The sequence below is a fragment of the Oncorhynchus clarkii genome, chromosome 4 (genome assembly GCF_045791955.1).
Source record: "Oncorhynchus clarkii lewisi isolate Uvic-CL-2024 chromosome 4, UVic_Ocla_1.0, whole genome shotgun sequence".
NCBI classification, from domain to species: Eukaryota; Metazoa; Chordata; class Actinopteri; order Salmoniformes; family Salmonidae; genus Oncorhynchus; species Oncorhynchus clarkii.
In genome coordinates, this window is record NC_092150.1 from 28,217,068 (window position 1) to 28,224,400 (window position 7,333).

Genomic DNA, 7,333 nt, shown 5'->3' on the forward strand with positions numbered 1-7,333 from the left:
TGGGAGGACCCTGAAAAGCAATCTTTATTATGGAAGAGGAGTGAAAGACCCTAGAATTTCACAATACCCCATGGTTATTACTGTCAATGCCTTTTATTGCATTCATATCCTCTATGCTGTGATAAATATGCTATACAAATATAAGAAGTTATAAAGGCACACAGGTTTTCAATCATTTGCTTTCCCCACATAGATTATTTCCCCTTCATTAATATGGCTTCATCATAGCTTTTGAGGAAACTTCAAAACCGTTAGACTCGGAATACAGACAATACTGTAGGTAGCTAATATTCTTAATTTATTGTTTCCTCTATCAGTTTACCTGTAATCTCTCCTTTCCCCTCCGGCCCATGTTCCAATAAGACCTTTGGCCTCAGGGTAGAGGAGTAGAGGAAGAGGAGGCAGGGGGGGGGGGGGGATAACAGGACACACATGTATCAAAGTCTCTCACTCCACTCCTCTGGCCAATAGAGATTGAGCAGGCCAGGGATCAGAGGTCAGGGGCTGTACATTAGTCAGGCATATGTGGTGGCAGTTACTGATGCCAGGGTTTGGATTAGTGTTGGATACTGGATGGAGCATTGGACTGCTAAAACGGGCTAAAATCTGAGTAGGTGTTACAGTGGGCGACAGAAGCTTGGTTACAGTAATGCACACCACCCCTGTCATCCTTATTTTCCTGCGATGCTGTTGATACAGCATATTACTTTGAACCTGAGGGTGATAGGTGAGTGTACAGAGCCCTAGAACCTGGGACCTGGGTGTTGGGGTGGTCTCACAAGGTCTAGTACAGACGGTAGAAAGATGCTCTGCTACTTTTCCCTCTCCTCTGGGAGACACGACACGGCAGCCCTCTATCACCCCCACTGTGACCCTGGACCGTGGCATGAGTTCAAAGGTATGTGCAGCCTCCCCATCACCTTAAGAATCTCTACCATCTCTCCCGGTCTCCTCCCCCCACCTCCCGGGCTGGCATCTGTCTTATTTCCATATATCAGAGGTGAGTGTTGGCCGTAAAGGGGATTACTCTGAGGGGAGTGTGCATCCATTTCCACCATTAAACAAGATTCAGGTGGGACTGCCTCTTCTGCTCTCCATAGGCATCCTGTGAGTAATGGATACCATGTCTCTCTCTCTCTCTTTCTCTCTCTCTCTCTCTGCACTTTCTTATCTGCAGTCTGGAGCCACACACACACACACACACACACACACACGCACACACACACACACACACACACACACACACACACACACACACACACACACACACACACACACACACACAGACAGACAGACAGACAGACAGACAGACAGACAGACAGACAGACAGACAGACAGACAGACAGACAGACAGACAGACAGACAGACAGACAGACACACAGACACACAGACACACAGACACACAGACACACAGACAGACACACTGCACTTCCCTTCAGTTATCTGCGTTCTGGAGGTACTCAACTCTAATGTACCACCCCAGTCCTTCTCTAGCCTTGAGAAGCTCATCCGCACATGACGCTCTCTTCAGAACATTGTCATCGAGACTCCAAGTTCAATCTTTCATTTGATGAATTTGTGTATTAATAACTATAGTCTACACTAGGGTTCTCCAACCCTGTTCCTGGAGAGCTACTGTCCTGTAGGTTTTAGCTCCAACCCTAATCTGGAGCACTTGATTCTAATAATTAGCTGGTTGATAAACTGAATCAGGTTAGTTACAACTGGGGTTGGAGTGAAAACCTACAGGATGGTAGCTCTCTACAGGAACAGTGTTGTAGAGTCCTGCTCTATACAGTCCCTTTGTGATCAAGGGGAATGAGAAGATGGACCACATCTTTTAGGTGCATTGTGAAGACAGAATGGAATCTCTTACTGTATGTTGCCAGGGTTGTCTTTGGGTGCAGTGACTATGAGTCCTCAGATCAGGCTGGTCTGTTGCTAACACTCCATTGGCCTGACCCACACTGAGTGCTAAAAGCCTACAACACATGGCTTTACTGGCTCATCCGTAACACAGGAACCGTTTTCACGACTTCCTGGAAGGATGACAGTGTCAGAGAGGATTTATGTGGAAGGGAGGCATGTAACAGTTGCAGAGATGAAGGAACTGTTGACCCTGTGATTTAGTGTAGAGAGACTGAGCGAGAGACAGCGAGACAGAGATGGAGACAGAAAATGTTGCCTTCAATTCTCTGGGATGCATCAACAGGTCACGCTATACAAAAGAACAAACCAATATTAAGAGAACAAACAAATCAGTACTCCAACCGAACATTTGAGGCTCAGCAGTGGAGATTACCGGAAGAGCCAAAACATTTCCAGAGCTAATTATGCTTATTTCTCTGAGTGGTTGGAGGTTGTGTGGAGAAGACACTGCTAATTAGCCTGGGGCTGCATTGCCTCGGGACCATACTTTAGCTTTTAATTACAGTCATCAAAATATAGTCCTTGCGTTCTGTGTGTGTACCAGTGGAGCCTTGGGTTTGATGTGTTTGATACCGTTCCATTAATTCCATTCCAGCCATTACAATGAGCCCGTCCTCCTACAGCTCCACCACAAGCCTCCTCTGGTGTGTACATCTCTCGCACTGCTTGTTTTCAGTTCCGCACAGTGATGATTAATTGGCAGCAGTACAGTTTACCTGGGTTTGTTGTCTATGAAGTTCAAGATATTTCAAAAGTATGCTAACCTTGTGTACAGGGTTAGGGTTAGGATTTTAATTTGATCGCTCTGCTGCAGGAGAACTTTCCTGCCATGCTGGACATTTAAAACGTTTAGTGTATTTCAGGTTTAAAAAGGCTTCCCATTTCGAAATTTCAGACTTGATTTTCCCTTATGAAAAATGTATCAACACCTACACAGATGTCCAATAATTACAATCACAACATAATAATTCACATTCCCTATTGCTGCAAGATCATTTTCCTGCTGTAGCAAGCTGGCTCAAATGAAGATCCTACATCTGCAGTAGTGTAGGACTGGAGCTACAGGAACAGCGAGAGACGGCATGTTAGAACAGTAATAGAAGGTTCCATCTGAATCAAAGGCTGGAAAGAGAAGCCACTAATTTAGTCTCTTGAGCTTAGATCTAACTCATGCTTTCCCTCTACTTTCCTCATCATCCTCCCTTGTCTTCAATATACACTCAGTGGACAGTTTATTAGGTACATCCATCTAGTACTGGGTGGGACCTGGAGAATGACCGATATGGATATTTTGGTATTTTGGTATTTTATTAGGATCCCCATTAGCTGTTGCAAAAGCAGCAGCTACTCTCCCTGGGGTCCACACAAAACATGAAACATAAAACAGAATGACATAATACAGAACATCATTAGATAAGAACAGCTCAAGGACAGAACTACATACATTTTTAAAAAGGCACACGTAGCCTACATATCAATGCATACACACAAACTATCTAGGTGAAATAGGAAGAGGTGTTGTGCTGCGAGGTGTTGATTTATCTATTTTTTTAAACCAGGTTTGCTGTTTATTTGAGCAATATGAGATGGAAGGAAGTTCCATGCAATAAGGGCTCTATATAATACTGTACGTTTTCTTGAATTTGTTCTGGATTTGGGGACTATAAAAAGACCCATGGTGGCATGTCTGGTGGGATAAGTGTGTGTGTCAGAGCTGTGTGTAAGTTGACTATGCAAACAATTTGTGATTTTCAACACATGAATGTTTCTTATAAAAAGAAGAAGTGATGCAGTCAGTCTCTCCTCAACTCTTAGCCAAGAGAGACTGGCCTGTATAGTGTTTATATCAGCCCTCTGATTACAATGAAGAGCAAGATGTGCCACTCTGTTCTGGGCCAGCTGCAACTTAACTAGGTCTTTCCTTGCACCACTGGACAAGAATCAAGATTAGACTAAACTAGAGCCTGCAGAACATGCTTTTTGGAGTGTGGTGTCAAAAAAGCAGAGCATCTCTTTATTTGCTGGCAAGACCTCTCCCCATCTTTACAACCATTGAATCTATATGTTTTGACCATGACAGTTTACAAACTGAGATAACGCCAAGTAATTTAGTCTCCTCAACTTGTTCAACAGCCACAGCATTCATTACCAGATTCAGCTGAGGTCTAGCACTTAAGGAATGATTTGTACCAAATACAATGCTCTTAGTTTTAGAGATGTTCAGGACCAGTTTATTACTGGCCACCCATTCCAAAACAGACTGCAACTCTTTGTTAAGGGTTTCAGTGACTTCATTAGCTGTGGTTGCTCAGCATACATGGACACACATGCTTTGTTTAATGCCAGTAGCAAGTCATTGGTAAAAATAGAAAAGAGTAGAAGGCCCAGCGAGCTGGCCTGCGGTACACCACACTTTACATGTTTGACATTGGAGACTGTTCCTAAGTTTGCCCTCTTTGCCAATGAAATAATCATTAAAATAATTGGCAACATCAAATGGTTTTGTGATGAATAAGACATCACTTTCAAAGAAAGATGGAGTGGAATTTGTCTTTCTGCCCATAGTTTCATTTAAAGTACTCAAAAGTTTTTTTCAGCATTCTTTATATAATTTATCTTGGATTCATAATAAAGTTTCCTCTTCCTTTTGTTGAGTTTAATAATATAATTTCTCAATTTGCAGTAAGTCAGCCAGTCAGATGTACAGCCAGACTTATTAGCCACTCCTTTTGCCCCATCTCTTTCAACCATACAGTTTTTCAACTCCTCATCAATCCATGGAGCCGTAACAGTTCTAACAGTCAGTTTCTTAAAAGGTGCATGTTTATCAATAATTGGAACAAAGCAATTTCATAAATTCATCAAGTGCAGCGTCGGATGTTCCTCGTTAATCACATCAGACCAACAAATAGTTTTAACATCATCCACATAAGAGTCACAGCAAAATATTTTGTATGATCCCTTATACACCGGATCAGCTGTTGGAACGTTGCCTTTCCTGGATACAGCCACTATATTGTGATCACTGCATCCAATGGGTACAGATACAGCTTTAGAACAAAGTTCTACAGTATTAGTACAAATGTGATCGATACATGTGGATGATCTTGTTCCTGTAGTGTTTGTAAACAACCTGTTAGGTTGATTAATAACCTGAGCCAGATTACAGGCACTGGTTACAGTGAGCAGTTTCCTCTTGAGCAGACAGCTTGAGGAAAACCAGTCAATATTCAGGTCCACAAGAAAGTAGACCTCTCTGTTTACATCACATACACTATCAAGCATTTCACACATATTATTTAGATACTGACCGTTGGTGGCCTATAGCAACACCCCAAAAGAAAAGGCTTTAGATGTGCCAAGTGAACCTGCAACCACAACACTTCAATAACGCATGACATCAGAACTTCTCTTCTCTAAGCATTACAGGGATATGGCTCTGAATATATACAACAACTCCTCTCCCATAAGAATTTCTGTCTCTTCTATAAATGGTATATCCTTATATCGCTACTGATGTATCATCAAAGGAATTATCTAAGTCAGACTCAGAAATGGCTAATATATATGATAGTTGTTGATTTCATGAACCTTATTTCTAAGGCTACATATATTCATATGGGCTATTTTCATCCCTTTCCTGGGTTCCTGAGAGATACTATTGACATAATATTGAAAAGAGCAGATAAAGCAATAGAAAAAAATATACATTCAGCAGTCCATTAATCAATTGTTGTGTGTGTGTGCTGCGGGGTTGAGGCTACGGACCCATAGGCTTGGCTCTCTCATCCCTTTAGGGCCAATAACGATTTTGGGGGGTTAAGGAGGCCGATGGCCAATATTTTAGGCTGATATTCAATATCATTAAATGTGAAATATTTGATGACATTTCCCAGAGACACCCATGTATGCATTAAACTCTTGCCATTATCCTTCGACCTCTCATCAACAAGCTGTTTTCGCCCACACGACTGCCGCTGACTGGATATGTTTAGTTTGGCGCACCATTCTCGGTAAACCCTAGACACTGTCATGCATGAAAAGACCAGGAGACCGGCCGTTTCTGAGATACTGGATCCCGCACGCCTGGCGCCGACAATCATACCACACTCAAAGTCACATAGGTCACTCGTTTTGCCCATTCAAACGTTCAATCAAACAGTAACTGATTGCCTCGATGCCTATCTGTGTCACGTGTGCTCCCTCTCTGGCCTCTAGGTCACCGGGCTGATCATTATGGCACACACCTGTCACCATCGTTGCGCACACCCGCGCTTCATCAGACTCACCTGGACTCCATCACTTCCCTATATACGTTACTCCCTTTGGTTCCTTCCCCTGGTGTTATTGTTTCTGTTTCATGTCTGTGCGTTGTTTTTTGTGTTTATTTATTAAAAACACTCACTCCCTGAACTTGCTTCCCGACTCTCAGCACACATTGTTACAGAATAACACCTCACCTAAGGGAAGCATCTTTTTTATTTTTAAATTGTGTCAGGTGGAATGACATCAGGTCCGGGAGCTACTACAGGCTTTCATGCCTCAGCTGGATAGCCAGGCTCCCCTGCCTCAGCCAGCACATCAGGATTTTATGCCTTCGTTGGATAGCCAGGCTCCCCTGCCTCAGCCAGCACATCAGGATTTTATGCCTTCGTTGGATAGCCAGGCTCCCCTGCCTCAGCCAGCACATCAGGATTTTATGCCTTCGTTGGATAGCCAGGCTCCCCTGCCTCAGCCAGCACATCAGGCTTTTATGCCTTCGTTGGATAGCCAGGCTCCCCTGCCTCAGCCAGCACATCAGGCTTTTATGCCTTCGTTGGATAGCCAGGCTCCCCTGCGTCCACCGGCTCGTCAGGCTTTCATGCCTCAGCCGGATTGCAACGCTCCCCTGCCTCAGTCGGTCTGTCAGGTTCCCCGCGTCCCAGCCAGCGACAGGTTCCCGTGCATCAGCAGGGGTGACCGGTCGCTCCTGATCCCCAGGATCGTCCCTTGGGTTGGCGTCCCACGTGTACTGTCACATGTGATCCCTCTCCGGCCTCTAGGTCACCAGGCTGCTCATTATGGCACACGCCTATCACCATCGCTACGCGCAGCATCAGACTCACATGGACTCCATCACTTCCCTGATTACTTTCCCTATATATGTCACTCCCTTTGGTTCCTTCTATAAGGGCACAAGGCGAGACCAAATGCAGACACAGGAGGCAGATGGTTGAGCTCCGATATTTATTATACCAAAAGGGGTAGGCAAAAAGCAGGTCAGGACAGGCGAGAGTTCATAAACCAGGTCAGAGTCCAAACAATACCAGGGGATAGGCAGGCTCGAGGTCAGAACAGGCAAGAGTTCATAAACCAGGTCAGAGTCCAAACAGTACCAGGGGTTAGGCAGGCTCGAGGTCAGAAC